We start from the raw sequence: 14,997 nt of genomic DNA on the forward strand, positions 1-14,997 counted from the left end.
TTTTTTGCCTTCATTTCTGTCTTTATTTATTTCTTTCTATTTAGTTTTTAACATCATCACTTGCCTCACACCTGCAGAGGGAAGTGTGTTTCTGAGGAGTGTGTCGTCGCCCCCTGAGGCATAGCAGAGTATGCCTCCGCTTTTATTTTCGGTTTATGGCAATAAGTCTTGCTGCTAACAACACCCTGCTTTACGTGCTGCGTCGACACTAGAGGATGGCGGCATTTTTGGAGAGGAAAAGGTAGGGCTATAGGGGAGGTAGGAGGGAAAAAAAGTGTAGTATCTGTTCTTATCAGCTTAATATCTGATACGTCGTGCATTGGACGACCAGAATATTAAACTCATTTTTGGCTTATGACGGAGTGCTAGGGGCTTGCTCCACCTCTGTCGCGGGTTGGCCCGGCATTGCAGTACCGTCGGGATCGGCCCACCTAAAATTAATTAAAACACAGCCTGAAATGGGTTAACATTCTGCAGTGATCAGATATTCCGCTGGTAGCAAAACTTGTCGTAGTTGTTGATGTGCCCAGTAGTTAGTTGCTTACACACCACGATTTCTTTTAATTAATTTAAAATTATCTTAAGAAATTTTTTTTTTTGGTGTTAGCCAGACCGCACTTGCAGCCGCATTACGCTAGGCTGGTAATTTATGGTGGCACAGGACAGTGCCTTCGGATGCCTCGTTAGCGTCTCTTATGGTCCTATCGCAGATAATTTTAATAATATTTTTTGGAGTTATAACCTTAGATCCTCGCGAACGTCGTCGTCGTCGTCGTCGTCGTCGTCGTCGCCGCCGCACGCACGCAGAATACGTGGTACACACGCACACACACATATGCAGTAGGCGGTGCACGATGTAAGCACTCGGCTAGGTGTAGCTCGCGCCAGTATAGCTCGCGCCGGCCTGGCGCTGCTGTGGGGCGGCCTCACGGCTTCTCCACTGGCCTGGCAGCTAGCGGCGTTCAAATGGGAGTCGCAGTTTACTCCTCGACATGGAGGGTGGTACTGGGCTGTTGACGAGTGCTCTCGTATTTTGTCGTTCCCTCCGGCACTTGCCTTTGCGATGTTTTCGACGGTCGCCTGTTGCCATATCGGCCCGCACCACCATGTGTGACTCCCACATGTGGAGCGTACATGCTGCAAGCATTTAGGCCCTGACACTGCTGTTTTTCATCTGTGGCGGTACTCCGCAAGGATACCGCCCTTCGATTGTGCCATTCCAGCACTAATTGAAGAGCTAGATTTTCCGGCCTGTTAGGAGACCGCTCCTGCAAAATGTGCGAGGAGATTTTTGCTGGTTGCGAGCTACCCGCCGATTTTCTAGCTGTACGTATTGCCCTTAATCCAAAGGTCACAGTCGACTGTCGGGCTAGAGACGTACGTCCCATCACCGTTCTTAACACTGTTTATAAGTTGGTGGCAAGAAGTGTGGCTTCACGTCTTAAACAGGTAATGAATAAGGTACTTTGTCCCACTCAATCATGTGGCGTTTCGAATCGAACCACCTTCACCGCTGCTTCTATATACCGTGATGCTGTCTTACTCACCCACCGCCGACGCTCGAACCCCGGCTGCAATTGATCCCTAGATTTCGCCGGTGCCTTCGATAGGGTCTCCCATCCTTACCTGCTGGCCGTTATGTCGCGGATGGGTTTCGGGGAGCACTTCATAAGAGTCATCCGGCACTTCTTGGATGGAGCAAATTCCACAAGCATTGTGAACGGCTGCAGATCACGACTAATTCCCATCAGACGATCAGTTCGACAAGGGTGTCCCTTGTCAGTGTATTTTATCGCTTTGGACCCCACGCTGCGTGACATCGGACGAATGGTCGATGGTGTTCCTTTCCCAGGCGTCACCTTCCGCAGTGCGGCATACGCGGATGGTGTAGGTGTGTTTGTAGCAAACGCCAGGGACATCGATTCAGTTCGCCGAGTCCTCCACGTTTATGAACGAGCATCCGGTGCCATGTTAAAAGTCAACAAAATGGTGCTAATCCCACTAGGACCACGATCATTGACCATCGAGCGCCCATGGTTCCGGATTGTAGGGGAACAACGTATCTTGGGTCTTGAGGTGACTGCCTGTCCGCAGCGCATCTTAACACTCACGTGCAGGCGGATTCTCACGCGCATCAGAGGACTTTGCGTGAGTCACACTGATCGACGACTCGACCTCCATCATTGAATCCAACTGATTAATACTTACATCCTATAACGGGCATGGTATGTAGCACAACTCCTTACGCTACCGAAACAAACCAGCAGAGCCATCTCACAAACAGTATATTGCCTGTTGTGGCGGCATGCACTATTCAAAGTTGATGCACAGACTTGTACACTGCCAAAGGTCGATGGTGGCCTTGGACTCATTGAGTTTCCCCGCAAATGTGCGGCAATCCTGATTCACCGTATCGCCACTTTGCGTGAGATTGACCCAGGTGGGACAACAGCGGTGCTTTTCGACCGTTATCGCCCACAATCGGCGCGTGAACCAGTATGTTTGACACATATTACATTCCGGATGACGGCAGTCAAGGTCTATTACCTCAATCAAAGTTACGTCCTAACAGTGGCCACCGACAAGGCACGCACATCAAAGCGCCTTTACTAGGCGCTTCGAGAGCCAGCCCACACCACATAAATTGGAGGACAGACGACCATCGGTCATCTGGCAGCAAGCTTGGGCTAATATCAACCACCCAGCCCTCCCCACAGAAGTTTCAGCGCTATGGTATCGCGTTGTAAACAATTTAATACCCACTAATCATCGCTTGGCGGCCATCCGCCTATGGCCCTCGGCTGCTTGCGGCCGATGTGGTGACGTAGACACCAGAGAGCATCGTCTCTTATGCCCTCACGTCACAGAAGTGTGGGACCTTGCACGTGTGCTATTAGCGCTGATCGGTGGGACTACACTGGACTATGTGCCAATCGACTGGTTCCTTACGCCTGATATTCAGACCTACCCCCGAAAACGACATAACGCAGTGGTGTGGCTCTTGGGCCACACCATTTTCACGATCTATGACCTTTGCCTCACCGATGCTGTCTCTTTCATGGACTACCTTTGGAGCCAGCATCGCCTGGCGGAATGTGACCGGAAATATACCATTACTTTTGCAAGATTTCTTAAAGTTGCAATGGTTCATGGTTATCAAAAGGTGGTCCAGGCTGAGTAAGGCACCTCGTATAAGAATTGCCTGAGTGTACCCCTGGATCTTTGTCACTCGGACTTTCAAACTACTCTTGACTTAACCATACCCCAGGTTTGATATTGGCCTTCTGGGCATCACTAGAGTAGACTGCTCTATGATACTGATAATATGGAAATTGGTAACATGGAAATTGTGTGAACGTTGTATGAAAAATTATTGGAAAATTGGAAAACACATAATCTATCTTAGGGGATTATTACTTCGTTAATTCTATGGGCTATGGGATTATCTCGCCAGTTTCGTTTGAGTGTGCTACCGTCGCTGTTTTTTTTTTGCCTTCATTTCTGTCTTTATTTATTTCTTTCTATTTAGTTTTTAACATCATCACTTGCCTCACACCTGCAGAGGGAAGTGTGTTTCTGAGGAGTGTGTCGTCGCCCCCTGAGGCATAGCAGAGTATGCCTCCGCTTTTATTTTCGGTTTATGGCAATAAGTCTTGCTGCTAACAACACCCTGCTTTACGTGCTGCGTCGACACTAGAGGATGGCGGCATTTTTGGAGAGGAAAAGGTAGGGCTATAGGGGAGGTAGGAGGGAAAAAAAGTGTAGTATCTGTTCTTATCAGCTTAATATCTGATACGTCCTGCATTGCACGACCAGAATATTAAACTCATTTTTGGCTTATGACGGAGTGCTAGGGGCTTGCTCCACCTCTGTCGCGGGTTGGCCCGGCATTGCAGTACCGTCGGGATCGGCCCACCTAAAATTAATTAAAACACAGCCTGAAATGGGTTAACATTCTGCAGTGATCAGATATTCCGCTGGTAGCAAAACTTGTCGTAGTTGTTGATGTGCCCAGTAGTTAGTTGCTTACACACCACGATTTCTTTTAATTAATTTAAAATTATCTTAAGAAATTTTTTTTTTTGGTGTTAGCCAGACCGCACTTGCAGCCGCATTACGCTAGGCTGGTAATTTATGGTGGCACAGGACAGTGCCTTCGGATGCCTCGTTAGCGTCTCTTATGGTCCTATCGCAGATAATTTTAATAATATGTTTTGGAGTTATAACTTTAGCTCCTCGCGTACGTCGTCGTCGTCGTCGTCGTCGTCGTCGTCGCCGCCGCACGCACGCAGAATACGTGGTACACACGCACACACACATATGCAGTAGGCGGTGGACGATGTAAGCACTCGGCTAGGTGTAGCTCGCGCCAGTATAGCTCGCGCCGGCCTGGCGCTGCTGTGGGGCGGCCTCACGGCTTCTCCACTGGCCTGGCAGCTAGCGGCGTTCAAATGGGAGTCGCAGTTTACTCCTCGACATGGAGGGTGGTACTGGGCTGTTGACGAGTGCTCTCGTATTTTGTCGTTCCCTCCGGCACTTGCCTTTGCGATGTTTTCGACGGTCGCCTGTTGCCATATCGGCCCGCACCACCATGTGTGACTCCCACATGTGGAGCGTACATGCTGCAAGCATTTAGGCCCTGACACTGCGGTTTTTCATCTCTGGCGGTACTCCGCAAGGATACCGCCCTTCGATTGTGCCATTCCAGCACTAATTGAAGTGCTAGATTTTCCGGCCTGTTAGGAGACCGCTCCTGCAAAATGTGCGAGGAGATTTTTGCTGGTTGCGAGCTACCCGCCGATTGTCTAGCTGTACGTATTGCCCTTAATCCAAAGGTCACAGTCGACTGTCGGGCTAGAGACGTACGTCCCATCACCGTTCTTAACACTGTTTATAAGTTGGTGGCACGAAGTGTGGCTTCACGTCTTAAACAGGTAATGAATAAGGTACTTTGTCCCACTCAATAATGTGGCGTTTCGAATCGAACCACCTTCACCGCTGCTTCTATATACCGTGATGCTGTCTTACTCACCGACCGCCGACGCTCGAACCCCGGCTGCAATTGATCCCTAGATTTCGCCGGTGCCTTCGATAGGGTCTCCCATCCTTACCTGCTGGCCGTTATGTCGCGGATGGGTTTCGGGGAGCACTTCATAAGAGTCATCCGGCACTTCTTGGATGGAGCAAATTCCACAATCATTGTGAACGGCTGCAGATCACGACCAATTCCCATCAGACGATCAGTTCGACAAGGGTGTCCCTTGTCAGTGTATTTTATCGCTTTGGACCCCGTGCTGCGTGACATCGGACGAATGGTCGATGGTGTTCCTTTCCCAGGCGTCACCCTCCGCAGTGCGGCATACGCGGATGGTGTAGGTGTGTTTGTAGCAAACGCCAGGGACATCGATTCAGTTCGCCGAGTCCTCCACGTTTATGAACGAGCATCCGGTGCCATGTTAAAAGTCAACAAAATGGTGCTAATCCCACTAGGACCACGATCATTGACCATCGAGCGCCCATGGTTCCGGATTGTAGGGGAACAACGTATCTTGGGTCTTGAGGTGACTGCCTGTCCGCAGCGCATCTTAACACTCACGTGCAGGCGGATTCTCACGCGCATCAGAGGACTTTGCGTGAGTCACACTGATCGACGACTCGACCTCCATCATTGAATCCAACTGATTAATACTTACATCCTATAACGGGCATGGTATGTAGCACAACTCCTTACGCTACCGAAACAAACCAGCAGAGCCATCTCACAAACAGTATATTGCCTGTTGTGGCGGCATGCACTATTCAAAGTTGATGCACAGACTTGTACACTGCCAAAGGTCGATGGTGGCCTTGGACTCATTGACTTTCCCCGCAAATGTGCGGCAATCCTGATTCACCGTATCGCCACTTTGCGTGAGATTGACTCAGGTGGGACAACAGCGGTGCTTTTCGACCGTTATCGCCCACAATCGGCGCGTGAACCAGTATGTTTGACACATATTACATTCCGGATGACGGCAGTCAAGGTCTATTACCTCAATCAAAGTTACGTCCTAACAGTGGCCACCGACAAGGCACGCACATCAAAGCGCCTTTACTAGGCGCTTCGAGAGCCAGCCCACACCACATAAATTGGAGGACAGACGACCATCGGTCATCTGGCACCAAACTTGGGCTAATATCAACCATCCAGCCCTCCTCACAGAAGTTTCAGCGCTATGGTATCGCGTTGTAAACAATTTAATACCCACTAATCATCGCTTGGCGGTCATCCGCCTATGGCCCTCGGCTGCTTGCGGCCGATGTGGTGACGTAGACACCAGAGAGCATCGTCTCTTATGCCGTCACGTCACAGAAGTGTGGGACCTTGCACGTGTGCTATTAGCGCTGATCGGTGGGACTACACTGGACAATGTGCCAATCGACTGGTTCCTTACCCCTGATATTCAGACCAACCCCCGAAAACGACATAACGCAGTGGTGTGGCTCTTGGGGCACACCATTTTCACGATCTATGACCTTTGCCTCACCGATGCTGTCTCTTTCATGGACTACCTTTGGAGCCAGCATCGCCTGGCGGAATGTGACCGGAAATATACCATTACTTTTGCAAGATTTCTTAAAGTTGCAATGGTTCATGGTTATCAAAAGGTGGTCCAGGCTGAGTAAGGCACCTCGTATAAGAATTGCCTGAGTGTACCCCTGGATCTTTGTCACTCGGACTTTCAAACTACTCTTGAATTAACCATACCCCAGGTTTGATATTGGCCTTCTGGGCATCACTAGAGTAGACTGCTCTATGATACTGATAATATGGAAATTGGTAACATGGAAATTGTGTGAACGTTGTATGAAAAATTATTGGAAAATTGGAAAACACATAATCTATCTTAGGGGATTATTACTTCGTTAATTCTATGGGCTATGGGATTATCTCGCCAGTTTCGTTTGAGTGTGCTACCGTCGCTGTTTTTTTTTTTTTGCCTTCATTTCTGTCTTTATTTATTTCTTTCTATTTAGTTTTTAACATCATCACTTGCCTCACACCTGCAGAGGGAAGTGTGTTTCTGAGGAGTGTGTCGTCGCCCCCTGAGGCATAGCAGAGTATGCCTCCGCTTTTATTTTCGGTTTATGGCAATAAGTCTTGCTGCTAACAACACCCTGCTTTACGTGCTGCGTCGACACTAGAGGATGGCGGCATTTTTGGAAAGGAAAAGGTAGGGCTATAGGGGAGGTAGGAGGGAAAAAAAGTGTAGTATCTGCTCTTATCAGCTTAATATCTGATACGTCCTGCATTGCACGACCAGAATATTAAACTCATTTTTGGCTTATGACGGAGTGCTAGGGGCTTGCTCCACCTCTGTCGCGGGTTGGCCCGGCATTGCAGTACCGCCGGGATCGGCCCACCTAAAATTAATTAAACCACAGCCTGAAATGGGTTAACATTCTGCAGTGATCAGATATTCCGCTGGTAGCAAAACTTGTCGTAGTTGTTGATGTGCCCAGTAGTTAGTTGCTTACACACCACGATTTCTTTTAATTAATTTAAAATTATCTTAAGAAATTTTTTTTTTTGGTGTTAGCCAGACCGCACTTGCAGCCGCATTACGCTAGGCTGGTAATTTATGGTGGCACAGGACAGTGCCTTCGGATGCCTCGCTAGCGTCTCTTATGGTCCTATCGCAGATAATTTTAATAATATTTTTTGGAGTTATAACCTTAGCTCCTCGCGAACGTCGTCGTCGTTGTCGCCGCCGCACGCACGCAGAATACGTGGTACACACGAACACACACATATGCAGTAGGCGGTGGACGATGTAAGCACTCGGCTAGGTGTAGCTCGCGCCAGTATAGCTCGCGCCGGCCTGGCGCTGCTGTGGGGCGGCCTCACGGCTTCTCCACTGGCCTGGCAGCTAGCGGCGTTCAAATGGGAGTCGCAGTTTACTCCTCGACATGGAGGGTGGTACTGGGCTGTTGACGAGTGCTCTCGTATTTTGTCGTTCCCTCCGGCACTTGCCTTTGCGATGTTTTCGACGGTCGCCTGTTGCCATATCGGCCCGCACCACCATGTGTGACTCCCACATGTGGAGCGTACATGCTGCAAGCATTTAGGCCCTGACACTGCGGTTTTTCATCTGTGGCGGTACTCTGCAAGGATACCGCCCTTCGATTGTGCCATTCCAGCACTAATTGAAGAGCTAGATTTTCCGGCCTGTTAGGAGACCGCTCCTGCAAAATGTGCGAGGAGATTTTTGCTGGTTTCGAGCTACCCGCCGATTTTCTAGCTGTACGTATTGCCCTTAATCCAAAGGTCACAGTCGACTGTCGGGCTAGAGACGTACGTCCCATCACCGTTCTTAACACTGTTTATAAGTTGGTGGCACGAAGTGTGGCTTCACGTCTTAAACAGGTAATGAATAAGGTACTTTGTCCCACTCAATCATGTGGCGTTTCGAATCGAACCACCTTCACCGCTGCTTCTATATACCGTGATGCTGTCTTACTCACCCACCGCCGACGCTCGAACCCCGGCTGCAATTGATCCCTAGATTTCGCCGGTGCCTTCGATAGGGTCTCCCATCCTTACCTGCTGGCCGTTATGTCGCGGATGGGTTTCGGGGAGCACTTCATAAGAGTCATCCGGCACTTCTTGGATGGAGCAAATTCCACAATCATTGTGAACGGCTGCAGATCACGACCAATTCCCATCAGACGATCAGTTCGACAAGGGTGTCCCTTGTCAGTGTATTTTATCGCTTTGGACCCCGTGCAACGTGACATCGGACGAATGGTCGATGGTGTTCCTTTCCCAGGCGTCACCTTCCGCAGTGTGGCATACGCGGATGGTGTAGGTGTGTTTGTAGCAAACGCCAGGGACATCGATTCAGTTCGCCGAGTCCTCCACGTTTATGAACGAGCATCCGGTGCCATGTTAAAAGTCAACATAATGGTGCTAATCCCACTAGGACCACGATCATTGACCATCGAGCGCCCATGGTTCCGGATTGTAGGGGAACAACGTATCTTGGGTCTTGAGGTGACTGCCTGTCCGCAGCGCATCTTAACACTCACGTGCAGGCGGATTCTCACGCGCATCAGAGGACTTTGCGTGAGTCACACTGATCGACGACTCGACCTCCATCATTGAATCCAACTGATTAATACTTACATCCTATAACGGGCATGGTATGTAGCACAACTCCTTACGCTACCGAAACAAACCAGCAGAGCCATCTCACAAACAGTATATTGCCTGTTGTGGCGGCATGCACTATTCAAAGTTGATGCACAGACTTGTACACTGCCAAAGGTCGATGGTGGCCTTGGACTCATTGAGTTTCCCCGCAAATGTGCGGCAATCCTGATTCACCGTATCGCCACTTTGCGTGAGATTGACCCAGGTGGGACAACAGCGGTGCTTTTCGACCGTTATCGCCCACAATCGGCGCGTGAACCAGTATGTTTGACACATATTACATTCCGGATGACGGCAGTCAAGGTCTATTACCTCAATCAAAGTTACGTCCTAACAGGGGCCACCGACAAGGCACGCACATCAAAGCGCCTTTACTAGGCGCTTCGAGAGCCAGCCCACACCACATAAATTGGAGGACAGACGACCATCGGTCATCTGGCACCAAACTTGGGCTAATATTAACCACCCAGCCCTCCCCACAGAAGTTTCAGCGCTATGGTATCGCGTTGTAAACAATTTAATACCCACTAATCATCGCTTGGCGGCCATCCGCCTATGGCCCTCGGCTGCTTGCGGCCGATGTGGTGACGTAGACACCAGAGAGCATCGTCTCTTATGCCCTCACGTCACAGAAGTGTGGGACCTTGCACGTGTGCTATTAGCGCTGATCGGTGGGACTACACTGGACTATGTGCCAATCGACTGGTTCCTTACCCCTGATATTCAGACCAACCCCCGAAAACGACATAACGCAGTGGTGTGGCTCTTGGGGCACACCATTTTCACGATCTATGACCTTTGCCTCACCGATGCTGTCTCTTTCATGGACTACCTTTGGAGCCAGCATCGCCTGGCGGAATGTGACCGGAAATATACCATTACTTTTGCAAGATTTCTTAAAGTTGCAATGGTTCATGGTTATCAAAAGGTGGTCCAGGCTGAGTAAGGCACCTCGTATAAGAATTGCCTGAGTGTACCCCTGGATCTTTGTCACTCGGACTTTCAAACTACTCTTGACTTAACCATACCCCAGGTTTGATATTGGCCTTCTGGGCATCACTAGAGTAGACTGCTCTATGATACTGATAATATGGAAATTGGTAACATGGAAATTGTGTGAACGTTGTATGAAAAATTATTGGAAAATTGGAAAACACATAATCTATCTTAGGGGATTATTACTTCGTTAATTCTATGGGCTATGGGATTATCTCGCCAGTTTCGTTTGAGTGTGCTACCGATGCTGTTTTTTTTTTTTTTGCCTTCATTTCTGTTTTTATTTATTTCTTTCTATTTAGTTTTTAACATCATCACTTGCCTCACACCTGCAGAGGGAAGTGTGTTTCTGAGGAGTGTGTCGTCGCCCCCTGAGGCATAGCAGAGTATGCCTCCGCTTTTATTTTCGGTTTATGGCAATAAGTCTTGCTGCTAACAACACCCTGCTTTACGTGCTGCGTCGACACTAGAGGATGGCGGCATTTTTGGAGAGGAAAAGGTAGGGCTATAGGGGAGGTAGGAGGGAAAAAAAGTGTAGTATCTGCTCTTATCAGCTTAATATCTGATACATCCTGCATTGCACGACCAGAATATTAAACTCATTTTTGGCTTATGACGGAGTGCTAGGGGCTTGCTCCACCTCTGTCGCGGGTTGGCCCGGCATTGCAGTACCGTCGGGATCGGCCCACCTAAAATTAATTAAACCACAGCCTGAAATGGGTTAACATTCTGCAGTGATCAGATATTCCGCTGGTAGCAAAACTTGTCGTAGTTGTTGATGTGCCCAGTAGTTAGTTGCTTACACACCACGATTTCTTTTAATTAATTTAAAATTATCTTAAGAAATTTTTTTTTTTGGTGTTAGCCAGACCGCACTTGCAGCCGCATTACGCTAGGCTGGTAATTTATGGTGGCACAGGACAGTGCCTTCGGATGCCTCGCTAGCGTCTCTTATGGTCCTATCGCAGATAATTTTAATAATATTTTTTGGAGTTATAACCTTAGCTCCTCGCGAACGTCGTCGTCGTTGTCGCCGCCGCACGCACGCAGAATACGTGGTACACACGAACACACACATATGCAGTAGGCGGTGGACGATGTAAGCACTCGGCTAGGTGTAGCTCGCGCCAGTATAGCTCGCGCCGGCCTGGCGCTGCTGTGGGGCGGCCTCACGGCTTCTCCACTGGCCTGGCAGCTAGCGGCGTTCAAATGGGAGTCGCAGTTTACTCCTCGACATGGAGGGTGGTACTGGGCTGTTGACGAGTGCTCTCGTATTTTGTCGTTCCCTCCGGCACTTGCCTTTGCGATGTTTTCGACGGTCGCCTGTTGCCATATCGGCCCGCACCACCATGTGTGACTCCCACATGTGGAGCGTACATGCTGCAAGCATTTAGGCCCTGACACTGCGGTTTTTCATCTGTGGCGGTACTCTGCAAGGATACCGCCCTTCGATTGTGCCATTCCAGCACTAATTGAAGAGCTAGATTTTCCGGCCTGTTAGGAGACCGCTCCTGCAAAATGTGCGAGGAGATTTTTGCTGGTTGCGAGCTACCCGCCGATTTTCTAGCTGTACGTATTGCCCTTAATCCAAAGGTCACAGTCGACTGTCGGGCTAGAGACGTACGTCCCATCACCGTTCTTAACACTGTTTATAAGTTGGTGGCACGAAGTGTGGCTTCACGTCTTAAACAGGTAATGAATAAGGTACTTTGTCCCACTCAATCATGTGGCGTTTCGAATCGAACCACCTTCACCGCTGCTTCTATATACCGTGATGCTGTCTTACTCACCCACCGCCGACGCTCGAACCCCGGCTGCAATTGATCCCTAGATTTCGCCGGTGCCTTCGATAGGGTCTCCCATCCTTACCTGCTGGCCGTTATGTCGCGGATGGGTTTCGGGGAGCACTTCATAAGAGTCATCCGGCACTTCTTGGATGGAGCAAATTCCACAATCATTGTGAACGGCTGCAGATCACGACCAATTCCCATCAGACGATCAGTTCGACAAGGGTGTCCCTTGTCAGTGTATTTTATCGCTTTGGACCCCGTGCAACGTGACATCGGACGAATGGTCGATGGTGTTCCTTTCCCAGGCGTCACCTTCCGCAGTGTGGCATACGCGGATGGTGTAGGTGTGTTTGTAGCAAACGCCAGGGACATCGATTCAGTTCGCCGAGTCCTCCACGTTTATGAACGAGCATCCGGTGCCATGTTAAAAGTCAACATAATGGTGCTAATCCCACTAGGACCACGATCATTGACCATCGAGCGCCCATGGTTCCGGATTGTAGGGGAACAACGTATCTTGGGTCTTGAGGTGACTGCCTGTCCGCAGCGCATCTTAACACTCACGTGCAGGCGGATTCTCACGCGCATCAGAGGACTTTGCGTGAGTCACACTGATCGACGACTCGACCTCCATCATTGAATCCAACTGATTAATACTTACATCCTATAACGGGCATGGTATGTAGCACAACTCCTTACGCTACCGAAACAAACCAGCAGAGCCATCTCACAAACAGTATATTGCCTGTTGTGGCGGCATGCACTATTCAAAGTTGATGCACAGACTTGTACACTGCCAAAGGTCGATGGTGGCCTTGGACTCATTGAGTTTCCCCGCAAATGTGCGGCAATCCTGATTCACCGTATCGCCACTTTGCGTGAGATTGACCCAGGTGGGACAACAGCGGTGCTTTTCGACCGTTATCGCCCACAATCGGCGCGTGAACCAGTATGTTTGACACATATTACATTCCGGATGACGGCAGTCAAGGTCTATTACCTCAATCAAAGTTACGTCCTAACAGTGGCCACCGACAAGGCACGCACATCAAAGCGCCTTTACTAGGCGCTTCGAGAGCCAGCCCACACCACATAAATTGGAGGACAGACGACCATTGGTCATCTGGCAGCAAGCTTGGGCTAATATCAACCACCCAGCCCTCCCCACAGAAGTTTCAGCGCTATGGTATCGCGTTGTAAACAATTTAATACCCACTAATCATCGCTTGGCGGCCATCCGCCTATGGCCCTCGGCTGCTTGCGGCCGATGTGGTGACGTAGACACCAGAGAGCATCGTCTCTTATGCCCTCACGTCACAGAAGTGTGGGACCTTGCACGTGTGCTATTAGCGCTGATCGGTGGGACTACACTGGACTATGTGCCAATCGACTGGTTCCTTACGCCTGATATTCAGACCAACCCCCGAAAACGACATAACGCAGTGGTGTGGCTCTTGGGCCACACCATTTTCACGATCTATGACCTTTGCCTCACCGATGCTGTCTCTTTCATGGACTACCTTTGGAGCCAGCATCGCCTGGCGGAATGTGACCGGAAATATACCATTACTTTTGCAAGATTTCTTAAAGTTGCAATGGTTCATGGTTATCAAAAGGTGGTCCAGGCTGAGTAAGGCACCTCGTATAAGAATTGCCCGAGTGTACCCCTGGATCTTTGTCACTCGGACTTTCAAACTACTCTTGACTTAACCATACCCCAGGTTTGATATTGGCCTTCTGGGCATCACTAGAGTAGACTGCTCTATGATACTGATAATATGGAAATTGGTAACATGGAAATTGTGTGAACGTTGTATGAAAAATTATTTGAAAATTGGAAAACACATAATCTATCTTAGGGGATTATTACTTCGTTAATTCTATGGGCTATGGGATTATCTCGCCAGTTTCGTTTGAGTGTGCTACCGTCGCTGATTTTTTTTTTGCCTTCATTTCTGTCTTTATTTATTTCTTTCTATTTAGTTTTTAACATCATCACTTGCCTCACACCTGCAGAGGGAAGTGTGTTTCTGAGGAGTGTGTCGTCGCCCTCTGAGGCATAGCAGAGTATGCCTCCGCTTTTATTTTCGGTTTATGGCAATAAGTCTTGCTGCTAACAACACCCTGCTTTACGTGCTGCGTCGACACTAGAGGATGGCGGCATTTTTGGAGAGGAAAAGGTAGGGCTATAGGGGAGGTAGGAGGGAAAAAAAGTGTAGTATCTGTTCTTATCAGCTTAATATCTGATACGTCCTGCATTGCACGACCAGAATATTAAACTCATTTTTGGCTTATGACGGAGTGCTAGGGGCTCGCTCCACCTCTGTCGCGGGTTGGCCCGGCATTGCAGTACCGTCGGGATCGGCCCACCTAAAATTAATTAAAACACAGCCTGAAATGGGTTAACATTCTGCAGTGATCAGATATTCCGCTGGTAGCAAAACTTGTCGTAGTTGTTGATGTGCCCAGTAGTTAGTTGCTTACACACCACGATTTCTTTTAATTAATTTAAAATTATCTTAAGAAATTTTTTTTTTTTTGGTGTTAGCCAGACCGCACTTGCATCCGCATTACGCTAGGCTGGTAATTTATGGTGGCACAGGACAGTGCCTTCGGATGCCTCGTTAGCGTCTCTTATGGTCCTATCGCAGATAATTTTAATAATATTTTTTGGAGTTATAACCTTAGCTCCTCGCGAACGTCGTCGTCGTCGTCGTCGTCGTCGCCGCCGCACGCACGCAGAATACGTGCTACACACGCACACACACATATGCAGTAGGCGGTGGACGATGTAAGCACTCGGCTAGGTGTAGCTCGCGCCAGTATAGCTCGCGCCGGCCTGGCGCTGCTGTGGGGCGGCCTCACGGCTTCCCCACTGGCCTGGCAGCTAGCGGCGTTCAAATGGGAGTCGCAGTTTACTCCTCGACATGGAGGGTGGTACTGGGCTGTTGACGAGTGCTCTCGTATTTTGTCGTTCCCTCCGGCACTTGCCTTTGCGATGTTTTCGACGGTCGCCTG

The 14,997-nt window shown here is 49.3% G+C and overlaps 5 pseudogenes; all 5 read left to right on the forward strand.

The window, feature by feature from the left end:
• The first annotated feature begins 223 nt into the window (after positions 1 to 223).
• LOC126421284 (U2 spliceosomal RNA) lies at positions 224 to 436 on the forward strand (annotated as a pseudogene).
• A 3,272-nt stretch (positions 437 to 3,708) lies between these two features.
• LOC126421328 (U2 spliceosomal RNA) lies at positions 3,709 to 3,921 on the forward strand (annotated as a pseudogene).
• Positions 3,922 to 7,196: 3,275 nt separating this feature from the next.
• LOC126421672 (U2 spliceosomal RNA) lies at positions 7,197 to 7,409 on the forward strand (annotated as a pseudogene).
• A 3,261-nt stretch (positions 7,410 to 10,670) lies between these two features.
• LOC126423146 (U2 spliceosomal RNA) lies at positions 10,671 to 10,883 on the forward strand (annotated as a pseudogene).
• Positions 10,884 to 14,141: 3,258 nt separating this feature from the next.
• LOC126421827 (U2 spliceosomal RNA) lies at positions 14,142 to 14,354 on the forward strand (annotated as a pseudogene).
• The last annotated feature ends 643 nt before the right edge of the window (positions 14,355 to 14,997 follow it).

The sequence above is a fragment of the Schistocerca serialis genome, chromosome 1, assembly GCF_023864345.2.
Source record: "Schistocerca serialis cubense isolate TAMUIC-IGC-003099 chromosome 1, iqSchSeri2.2, whole genome shotgun sequence".
NCBI lineage: Eukaryota > Metazoa > Arthropoda > Insecta > Orthoptera > Acrididae > Schistocerca > Schistocerca serialis.